We start from the raw sequence: 12,292 nt of genomic DNA on the forward strand, positions 1-12,292 counted from the left end.
GTGTGAAGCTTGGTGAGTATTCCACTGAGTGGAGAAAAGTGTGTCTGTGGGAGGATTCTGTCACAAGGAACCCCGGTAAGTTCCCGCTGCCACTATCAGATGGCACTTTTTACTCTCAGTAGCAATACCGGAGGCATGTCTAGCTTCTCTTTCAGTTTTTCTTTTAAGGTTCCTGGAAAAAGCAAGGGTCTTTGTTCTCTGAACCCCAGCTCCCTCTCCCTGCACGCCCACCTCCAGAATAAAACTGCTCATCTCATGGTCACCCGCACTGATTCAGTGGAATTTCCTGCACCCTGTCCACGGAATCCCTCTGCCCCAAACTTCCCCCTTTCTGGGTCAGTTCCTTCAGTTATTTCCTCTTTAAGGATTTTGTGAATAAGTCACAGAGTCGTTCTCTTGGCCCCCCAAAGGGTGACTGCAGCTCTCCTGTGGGGAGAGGAAACACAGGCAGGAACGTTGATGTGACAGTTTAACTGGTCAGGTGATCGTCAGAGACTTCCCCTGATCTCCCTACCCATGCCACAGGGCCAAGGACACCTCCCTCTGGCAAGGTCACACCCCGCTCAGAATGGTCTAAGTCCCATCGCATCTATCACGTGGTTCCAGGATCACTGCGAGCATCCATATAATGTAAAGTGGGTTTGCATAATCTGCATCCACAGGATTATGGTGTCATAACCCCGGGATCTCAGTGACTTCACTGCAAAGGTCTGTGTCTCACTCTCGGCACATGTCAGCATGGCTCACCGCTCAGCTCCGCTCCTCGTTTCCTCCACATGCTGGCATCCAGGCTGATGGGGCAACCCTTGGCTGGTACATGCCATTCTCCCGGCAGAGGCAAAGGGCAGTGGCCGAACCACACAACGGCTCTTCTGTTTGCAAGTTATACACGTCACTTCCACTCAGACTCCAATGGCCAAAGCACCTTACATGGCCAAGTCTGACATTAAAGGGGAGGAGACATACACTATACCTTAGAGAAAGCACAGCACCCCACAGAACAAAGGAGCAATGCCTCATCCTTTTGCAGTTAATAGGGTGAATAATTGGGACCAACGGTACAACCTATCTCAGTGGCAAACTTTGGGGAATGGTCCCACAGAGGAGCTAACCTGCTTATTCCAACTATACAGTATCATAGAATTCCACTGTCCAGATTTTGGGGGCATAACCTCACTGCTGTTTCTTCAGGAAGCCCTTAGTGTCCTTCAGAGAATTTCTTATCCTTTCTTTATGCCACGCCCATCACTCCTTACCTCCCTCTTCATTTCTCTCTCTCTCTCTCTCTCTCTCTCTCTCTCTCACACACACACACACACACACACGGGGCTGGGTCTTCTTTGCCCTCCCAAATTCCCTACTTCCCCTTCATTCCCAGGCTGTAGTGCTTCCCAAAGCCTCCTCTTATGCCTTGGAAATCTCTGGGGGCACGAGGGATACACGTTCTTGCCTGTTCCCATTTCCTCTGTTGGTTAAGGTAACAGGAAAGTCTCGAGTCCTTGTGGAAGAAAGACATAGTGTGGGCTTGACTTGAAGAGGCAGATTGCTTTCGCTTCCTCTCTGAATTCCTTCACTTATGGTCACATTTTAAATAGAGCAGGTATCTCACACTGCAAAAGTTTATCTTCTGCCGATAGATTTCCCTAAGTGTATAGCTGAGACTCATATTCTCCCTGCTAGCAAGGTTTTTGTACCTTCTTAGGCTAAAGAGATACGTCTCCTTCACAACCTTTGTTTACATACAAATTACTTTTCTATTGACTTACCCTTGAGAGATGAGCCCCAGGGTGACACTTCCAAGATTTTTCAGTGTGTGTATGTGTGTTCCATTCTGGGGAGTTTTGTTGTCGTTGTTGTTGTTGTTGTTTATTTGTTTTCAGCACTAAGTAAAATCACTTTCGCGACTCCGTCAAATGGAAGCCGGCTGCAGGGTACCACCATCCACATCTGTCGAACAATCTCACCCTCACACGACCACCACATTTTCTTCTGTCTTCCGAAAGTACCATGATTTCTTTATACTCTTCAGGACCTTCCTCTTGCCCCAAAGGGGCCATGTACAGATGAGCATTTTCGAAGTCATATGTCTACATGTGCCTCTCCCAGCCCTGCACTGTGCCTTATCGCTGGTCTATGATTCCGTACCACTGGTTAAGCTCCCTATATTTCAGGGAAGCAGCCCAAGTCTGTTAGCACACACTGACCCTTCTAAATTATCTCCAAAACAATGCTGATGTGCAGCAGGGCCTTCACTTTCCAGTTTGCCAAGTTGTCCTTCTACAGTCGCTTAAGGAACTCCGGCCTGAGCTCTGATTCGCCGCCCAGCCTCTCCCAATGCTGAGCACCTCTACCCGTGGCTGGTGACAAAATACTCTAGCGGAAAAGTACCTTGTGACCGGCCCAAATCAAGACTCTAGTGCCACTGAGGTATGCAACTGTCTTGGTTTCGACCCCCAAAAGGTCATGACCTTTGACCTCTATGATGTTTGCATTCCTGCCCCTGTACCTAACCCTGCTGCTTTGGGGCAAAGGGCGCTAACCTATCAATCGCCAGGCTCTTTCTTCTAAAGTACGGATGAGCATTCGAAATCATGTACGGCTAACCACCTCCGAAAGAACACACATTGAGAGAGGGCTGTGGATACAAATGTCCGGTGAACTGACGCTTCAGAGGACCAAGCAGTAGAAGAAAGACTAATCTTCCAGGGAGACCTATCTATTCCAACCCCCTCATTTTATACAGGAAGAAACAGAAACCCAGCGCATCGAGCACCCCTTGCTTGCAGAGCTGCCGAGTGATAGAAAGTAGACTTCCTATCCCTTAAAAGAATGCTCTTTCTGCTTTACCGTGCCCCTCCTTGGGCTAAACGCTGTGATTTTTTTTTTTTTAAGCAACAAGATACCGACAAAGAGATATTTGAGCTATTTCTCTCTTTGAGAATGTTACATGACAAACAATGGCAACTTGTCCCCATTTAGATAGGAATTGGTTTATTTAACTTAGTTCCCATCAGAGCGAGTAGAAAGAACATTCAGTAGCTCTTCCCACCTAAGCCGCCCCATCTGCTTGTTCCCGGAGAGAGCCTGCCACACCAACAATAAACAAGTTTACCACTCACTCGGGAGCGGAAGTCTTACTGCATTTATGCATGTCATGCCTGGGTCTTTCCCTCTCTTGCTCACAGGCTACCCATGTGATCTGCACTCATAGATAGACGGAAGGAGGCGCTCTCTGCACAGTCCCAGCTACCCCCAGAAGCAATTGGGTGCTTAGGAAATGCTACTGTAGGGGGACAGGTTTTTACTACAGTGGTGAAAAATACTTTGGATTTTTTTTCAATCAGCATCCTCGTGACAGACCCCAGTTCGGCCAGCTGATGCTGGTTTGTGGTCTATTGCAAGATTTGGGGGAGGGATCTGTTACCAAGTTCTTTTGCAGGCACATGAGTAAACACACCACGTGAGGTTGGGAGAGCTGGGGTTTGAAGTCTGCACACTGCCCTGTGGTGAAAGTACAGTACTTGTTTCCAGGAGTTTAGAGTTTAATTTCCTCCTCAGCCAACAACTCTTTGTGTGGTGAATAAGCCGACATCCCTGTACCTATAGGCAGAAAGACTGTCTACACAACTCTGGAGCAGGGGACCTATGTTTATTCTGCAATTAGCAAAAGGTAAAGGGTCTTGTCTGAAACATTTTGTGAGGATCCCAGACTTTGACACTCCTTCCATTGACGGTAAGCACCCCCCTCCTCTCTAAATGATCCTCCTGCCACCACGTTTTAAGAGTCTGAGAATTTTTTTGAATAACTCTAACAGCACAGCAGCATTTGTTCAAATCGACTTTTTTAAATCGGTTTCATTGGATCTGGGGTTTCTCCCACATGTTACTCTTGAAAAGAAAGGATCAAAATATAAAAGCTATATCGTAAGGTATCGTATTTCTGATGGAATTGCCCTGGTGAGTATTTTAAAAATAGCAGCCGAAGACGCTTTCATTTCTTCTCATCACAATGTTGCAAGAGAGCCTAAATACAGCTTTGCGTTTGTTTAACTGAAAGCTGCCATTTCTCAGTGTCGGTTGGGTGTCGAGTCCCAAAATGATGAGCACGGTTAACTTCAGCTACAAAAAAAAAAAAAAAAAAAAAAAAAAAGGATTATGAGCCTTAGCATATTTTTTTTTTACCAGAGTCTCATTGTTAAAATGATTCTATGAGACATTCCACAAGGAGAAAATCTACAAAAGCTAGAATTAGAGAAATACGTGGGATGGGTTTGGATTTGATATAACTTCTATTTGGCAATGCAAAAAAAAGAAAAAAAGAAAAGAAAAGCAATGTGAATACATTGAATGTCTCTGGCCTGGGAAAATTCATCATTAGTAACAGGAGAAATAATAACAATAAAAATAACACAAATAAAAACCATAAAATGGCGCAAAAGCCTTTCGTGGTTTTTATACATTTTGGCTTAAACTATGACTTCAGAACTGATTCCAAGCAAATATACTTTAGTAAGTTCCAGATCAATCTACACCTATAAGACAGATCAACCGTGCGATGCTTATTCACTTCAAAAAGATGTGCTTTCTTCATGCAATGCCTTCTGTGCTATTATATATAATACACTTGGACTTACAAACATGTGATTTTTTTTATGCCATAGCTCAAGAGCACATTTTTGCCTGAACCAAGATGCCCATAATAGAAACAACCCTGACCGTTGAGTTGTCCTGAGCTGGGCAAGCAGTTGCAATGTGACTGAGGTACTGGGATGCTGATGTTTCTTCTTTGTATATGTGTGTCTGCTTTGCTTTGGGGAAGGCAGGAGGGGACAGATACAGAAGGTTGGGTGTAGCAATCCTAAACTCTGAGTCAATTTGCCCGGCCATGGATTTTCAGGCAATTAAGGAAATGGACTTGAAAATTAACTCACGGGTATGTGCGTTGGGCCTTGAGCGGGGTCCATTGACTCTTGCCTTTCTTAAGGATGATGTATCATTGATTCCTCAATGGGATCGCCTCGGTCTGGTTCTCCCATCCCAATGGACGTCAACAAGGGATCCAGGCAGGGAAGGAAGGAAGACTTGGGTCATCTATTTCCAATCAAATGTGTAATTTTAAAAAATGATTCTGACACTCAGAAACTTACCATTTAAGCCATAACGAAGAGAAAAAATCTGGGTTACAGTAAGATGACTACTGCTTTGAAAAAGCTGTCTTAAGAAATGAAAACTCACAAGTCCAGTTTTAGGAAGGCAGAATTATCCAGATCCCCAAGGACAAGAAATAAAAAAATTTCCCCACTAATGCTTTTCTTTCTTTAAACATTCTAAAGCCTTATTGAATTACAGTTATAAGTGGGAAGAAGGCAGTTTACTCGACTCGAGAGAAGAACACGTTAAGCTCTTTTTTTTTAAATCTTAACAGAGTTTCTGAGAATTCTAAGAAAAGACAGCTCTTAGCATCACAAGGGCAATATAATTTTGACTTTGGTTTGTAATGGCATTTGGGGAAATATAATAAATGATTTTGATACTTTGGTAAGTTATTTGCTTATTCATATTAAGTTGCTGTATTTACTTTAAGACCTGGTGCATAAATCTCATGTTTTCATTAATTCAAAAAACATTCACCAAGCACCAATCGTGTGCCTGAAACTGGGTTAAACACTGAGATTTCTCTGATGAGCAAATGCTACTGTTTATTCAATAATAAGTAAAATCAATATATACATATATATATATATATATATAAAGTTTCATGAACCATGTACACTCTGGTTTTATTTGGATCTATTGCATTTTTTTAAAGTTGATCACAAACTGCTAAGTTGATTTTGTAACTTACTAATGGATCTCATCCTGAAGTTTGAAAGGTACCAGTATAGAACAAGTCCCTGTCTTAAGGATGAGAGAGTGAGCCTGAGTCAGGTCACTTGCTTATGGCAGAGCCTTGGTTAGTGGAAGGGCTAACCCCGATTTCCTGTCTGCTGGTTTTTCGCTATCACATTATCTTACTTTGTTTTCCTTTTCAAAACTCACAACCACCTTCTGAAGTGATCCTGCTTATTGTGGACTTGGGTGTTATCTGTCTCTCCCACTAGGAGAATACTTGTCTTCACTGAATACTTACTATTATTGCCCCCCATGCAAAGCTTGGCATATACTACGTGCTCAATAAATACTTTTTGAATCAGTGAGGGCTCTAAACTGACTCTGCTTTATATCAAGTGCAGATTTGCCTGAATAATTTGATAGGGCCATTACTTTGGAATAACCACATGCCTTGTATGGGTGAGGAAACAGAATCACAAAGAGGCAAACGGATCTTGTGACACAAGGCACTCACAGCTCAGTGGAAAAACTAGAACCGGGAACTAAGTGTCCTGACCCAGTTCAGGGACCTGAGTGAGTTCCCTCTGACATGTCTGTCTTACATTGTCAACCTAATTATTAATGTTACTGGGCTGACTTGTCCTAGAATACTCCTCACCCCTGAAGTGCAACTCTCCCCTTTTCTAAGGGCTAGAGGGGCTCAGTGTTGAAGAAGCCTCAGTCTTTGTGATAATACTGTCAGTCGGGTATAGCTACAGGCATACTTCCAGATGTGTTGAAAGGTCAAAAATTACATTTACTTCTTCTAAATTATGATCAAATCAAATGGGAAATCAAATGGGAAGTGTTTTTACATCCTAGCTCTTAGCCAAATTCTAATAAAGAGACAAACTTGCTTTGTAATTTAACTTTGGGGGACTTGTTTAAAGGAAGCAAACTGCTTCTGGTCAGAGAGGGTTTTTTGTTTGGCCAAATTTCCTGTATGATTTTTTTAAGCTGCTTAGATACTAAACTTCAGGGCTCTGTGTCAAAGAAAAAACGGAAGGGAGGATTACAGACAGCTTGTGACTTTAGGCAACAGAGAAAAGCCCAAATTCTGCAAAATGACCACTGTTTCAGATAGCTCATATTGAGACTGACTGCAATTCATCAAAACTCCAGTGCCCCCTTGAGAAAGCCCCAGCTCCATCTGGCACAGGGTTTAAGGGTTCCTTATGGCAAGTGCACCTTGGGCTTTTTCCCTAATAACCCCAGCGTGCCCAAAAAGTCCCCTGCCCATCTTGGGCCTTAGTAAATATATAAGTCTAACAACTGTGACAGAAGATTGAGAGGAAGTGCCTTTGATTCTAAAACAAAAGTTTTCATTGGATTTTGCTCAGTGACATTGAGCATGGTGTTCGGGACAGCCTGGGAGTATTCTGTCTTCTGAATCAGATTTAGCAAATAATAAACACAGGATGGCCATGCATTCCATGTCTTATCTGGTGACCCTACAACAGGTTTCCTCAAGCTTCTCCTGTCTAGTTTATGGGAAGTTTGGATTAGAAAGGGAAAAGGAGACAAAGCTAAAAGTGATCATATTTATTGTGCTCTCGAAGTAATTTTCCGTTTCATATTATTCCAGCATAAATGTTGCCCCTGCATTCCATTCACAATGCAAAACATCAGGGTACAGAACTCCCGTGAGGGCTTGTTTCTGCCTAATGTACCCAGGGGGAAAGCCTAGAAAACATTAAAGCAGTAGCTAGGAGCTTTAATGAAGTTAACCTGCTGAAACCAGGGGAGGTTTGCCTGAACTACACCTGAAAGCACTTTGATTATGGCATCAGCTTCAAAAGAAACCCATTCCCTCATTTCTGAGCTCTGCTGCATTGCGAAATAGAATTGCACCTTTATATTCAGGCTAATTCTGCTGCCTTGCTGAGGGCTGAAAGCATTCTGAGGCTTCTAAAGCTGTAAGGGAGGGGGAGTACTCCTTCCCACCCTCACCTCCCACATCACAAGCCCCAAGGGACAGAGGGTGCTCTCAACCCTCCAGGTCCTAAGAATGTAAAGTCTAGTATGATAAATGCCTTCCGGTTCAGAAAAAGATAACCTCCCACTTTCTGCTAGCATTGAGCCAGTTCAGGTTCTACAGGTTTGCTTAAAAAAGAACAACAAACCCTCAAAAACTCCCTGGCCTTTGTAAATTTCCCCTCCCTTTACACTTACACTTCCTTTCGCTTTTTAATATAATTTCCTTCTCCATTTCCTTTTATTTCATAATGCTCTGCCTTCGTATCTTCCTGCTTTCTTTTTCATTTTTTTACTTTTGCTGATGTCTCTCCTTAGTGTTCCTTTCATTTCCTTGTGCATCCATCCCTTCCTCTTGGGTTTCAGTTCTGCATTTTCTCCTGTTGTTTTCTTTTCTGGTCACAGCTGCCCCCTAATGGTTGTCAAGATCATTACTGCTAAGGGGGAGAGAGAGAGAGACAGAGAGAGAGAGAGAGAAGGAAAAGAGGGCAGAAAAACATAAAATATGTCTTTGCTTTTCACTTGGAAACATATAGTATCGACAGCTCTAGAAAAATATTGAATACAAAACCTGTATCAATGGGGAGGTGAACCAGAGTGGTAAATTACAAAACTGGGGGGTTGGGTGGATGGGAAGCTTGGGTTTTCATCGAATACATTTTATGCTGTTTACATTTTTTTTTTAAGATGTACATGTACCACTCATTCTCTTTTTAATTTAGAAAACAAATAGAATCCAAGTCTGGAGATGGAAAAGGAAACTGCCTCTACAAATCATCTTTCCTTGCAGAAAGCAAGCATCATTCCAAGCCTCCTTCCCCAACAGGGATCCCATCCTGATACTAAAGTTGATTGGCAGCTCAGTAAACTGCGTAGGAGTAAATATGAAGGAGGTGAGTGGGAACTAATGACTAGGGTGGGTGTGAATTAACCCACCCTGAAGTCTCCTCAATTGCAAAAGGTCAGCTCCCTGACTCTTGCCTTTCCATCACGACTTTCATGCTCAAATTAGCAGCTATTGCCATCATAATGTAACAATCACCTGACATGTAGATGTCTAATTAAGGCACCATAAGTCACAGGTTACAAATTTGAAAGCAACAATAACCAAAAAAAAAAAAATCCCTTGTAAATCAATGGGGGTCTGATAGGGTGTGTGTGCATGAGAATGTGCACACATGGGTGGAAGACTCAAGGTTCCAAGAATATTAATCTATATGTTTAGTGAGAGACTGGGAGTTTTCAGCTCAGAATAAGATTTTCCTGAACGGTGGGACATTTCAGATCATAACCCTAAAATGTGTCAATCACAACACCTATAAATGCCATGAAGTTACATATAAGTTCTTGGCTTTCGTCATTGTCAAATGGAATCTGTTTCTTGTTTGGGGGCATTTTGTTTGTTTGCTTGCTTGTTTTTGTTTTTTCTTGAGGGTCTAGGAAAAGGCTTTGTCCAGAAATATCTCTTCTGAAAGCCATGTGACGATGCCTAACATACTCACTATTACTCACTCTTTGAGAAAAGGTACTCAACGTAAATACTGTGATAATGGAATATCCAATTAAGCCCCATCCGTGCATTAATGTCTTCTTGGGGGACAAATGGCTATTAATTTTAATTACTGAGGGTGGCTATGGAATTAGGGCTAAAACAGTTTTAAATTTATGAAGGAGGATGGAGTCAGGAAACATTCCTAGCCAAAATTCTAAACTGTAAAGGGATGGAAGTCATTCAAACTAACCCCTTCATTTCTACAGGTGAGGAAACTGGTCCTGCATTAGTTAACAGACCTTTCAAGGACACCCGAGGGCAGCAGAGACCTAGGGTCCATCTGTCCTGACCTCAGGTTTCTGCTGCCCCAACCTGCTTCTCTCTACTGAGGCCTGGAGCTGAGGCCAGGAGCCAGGGGAGCACTGCGGAGTATCTGATTCCTGGTGAGCACTCTGGAAAAGTCATCCAAGAGAGCACAGACGGAGCACAGGATGATAGATAATAATATGATCCAGCCCTTCTCTCTTTGCCAAATAGACACCAAACATTTTCAAATGATGCTTCTGCTGATGCTAGGATTCCCTTTTTGGTGAACAAGTGCAGTTGTCTCAGAGACTCACAAGGGTGTGGACGTCTACGGGCTGCGGTGGGAAATCTCCAGCTCTGGTACGTGATTATCTAGAGCTGAGCTGTCTCATGAGGTAGCTCTTGAACGCCAATGGAATCTGTATTTTTTGAGGGGTTCGGAAATGTGTTTAACAAAGTACAACTTAAAATTCAGTTATGCAGCCACACCAGGCACACTTCAAATGCTCATTAGGCATGGGAAAAGCACCGGTGCCTCCCTCTTTGCAGAAAGTTGCATTGGAGAACGCTGCTCTGCAGAAAAGGGCTGACGGGGTCCTCTCTGAAGCACCAATGCCTCCGGTGTATAAAAATCGGCGTGGCTGAGGGGGATCTCCACACGCCTAAGCCAAGCAGAGTAGAGAGAGCAACTGGCCGAGGATTCCAGCGACATTTGAAAGAACTTGGTACATTTTGCTCACTTGTTTTTCATTCATAAGGTTCCCTCCTACCTGATCTAGTGTCTGTGTCTGAGAAAGAGATGAGAGGTACACAGTTCAAAGTGAAGGAGATGCTGATATTTTATGGAAATCGCTAAAGATTCGGGGAACCCATCAAAGGTAATATCAAGTACGGATTGCGAGGGAGTAGCCAAATGCATTGAATACAAGAAAAACGTTGTTCAAAGAGTGAGTGGGAGACAACCCCGCCGACCGGGAACCTGGACTTCACTTCAGACAAAAGCGAGACTAAAAAACGAGGGCTTATTACATTTTAACTGAAGCTTTGCCTCTGAGACAGATGTAGCTAAATATTAACTGGGGCAATGCAGCAAATGACAGATTAGGACGCAATTATGCCTCGTATCTCCCCTTTCAGGGTGAGAGCTTGTCGATGTTAGGGCTCAGATAAGAGGGAGCACCATGTGACAGGTGGTGTCTATTGTGGAAGCATGAAACTTCTGGAGCCTTCAGATCCTGTAATCCCAGGAGACAAGACCCAAGTGTCTTATTTGCTTGCACACCTCCTGCATAGTCATGCTTCCATGAGCATTTAATAAGTACAATGTGATGAACACAGATGGAAAAGCATACCTGAAACAAAACTCTAGTAACAACCAGGGGCTGAGTGGGTTGGTGGCGAAACGGCTAGATCCAGCTTCATAAACCCCATCCGCTGGCACAACTTTGAGCATGTTCCTGCAAACCTCCCGCCCCCGTGAGGTGAGGCTCTTGGTGTTTTCAAAAGGCTCTTTGCTGTTGCTCCTAAATAAATGTCACAAAGTAAAGCCGGAAAATACCACCACTCTGGCATTTTAAGAGACATGTTCTCGGAGACTTTCCCCTACGTCTTCCTTGAAACATCTGCCCCCTGTCTGAAAGGTGCCTCGAGAAAAAAAAATGTGGAGAACTACTCGTCCAGGTATCCCTCAATGGAAGCATACAGATCGAAGGCTAAGGGTAAATATAACATCTCAGAGCGGAGGTGTTCAGTTGCTGGCCTGTTGAGCATCTGCATCAGAATCACCTAAAAAGTGTGTTTAAAACTAGAGATTCCCAGACACCACCCTAGATCTGACGAACCCGATCTGCAGGAAGACGGTGCCCAGAGATCTGAATTTTCCCTACTTGCCCTGGGTGATTCTGATGCACCCTCGAGGGTAGGACTGTCTAGCTGGGAACACCCATCTTTCCAGTGGGGTGTGGCCAGGTTACAGCTTTCTCGTACCATCTTTTACAAATCTGTTTTATGCTCCCCATATCCCGTCCTGTCAAAGGAATGGAATGTAGGATGGGATTATCTATTATTATTTCACAATTAAGGATAATGATGCGAAATGTCCCAGGTGAGTCAGTGATGCTGCCAGGAATCTCAACCTCACTAGGTTAGCTGTTTTCTAGAGAGTTCTGTATTTCTGTTAACAAGCCCATTGTTTCTGTCCATGTTACTAGCCTGTCTCTTGGTAGGCAGGCTCCTCGGTGGACTCACAAAATAATGAATAGTACGGAGCCTGGCTCCTCACCCCTGAACCTCCGGTCGAAACCAAACCAACTGCAGCCAACCCCTTGAGATTCCAAGTCTAGACAAAAATGGGCTGGCAGGTCTGAACCAGTCCCAGTCGGGAGAATTTCCCTAAAGGTTTATTTGCCATCAGGCGCAAATGGGAATTTTGTTTAGTTCCCAAGAGTCCTTGGGAAGTCCTTGGAAGTCCTGGGTTAAAGAAATTCTAAGTCCTCCCTGGGCCCGTGGGCCCTTGTTCAGAGTGGTCTGGGGGCCATCCCGTCTCACTCTGACTCTTCCCTGGTCTGAAAAAGGGTTTTGAGCTCCTGGAAGAAAAAGCGCAGCCAGAAGTGCTGCTGGCGGGTAGTCTCAGCATTATTTATTGAGTGC

Source organism: Panthera tigris, chromosome C1, assembly GCF_018350195.1.
Source record: "Panthera tigris isolate Pti1 chromosome C1, P.tigris_Pti1_mat1.1, whole genome shotgun sequence".
In the NCBI taxonomy this organism is placed as follows: domain Eukaryota; kingdom Metazoa; phylum Chordata; class Mammalia; order Carnivora; family Felidae; genus Panthera; species Panthera tigris.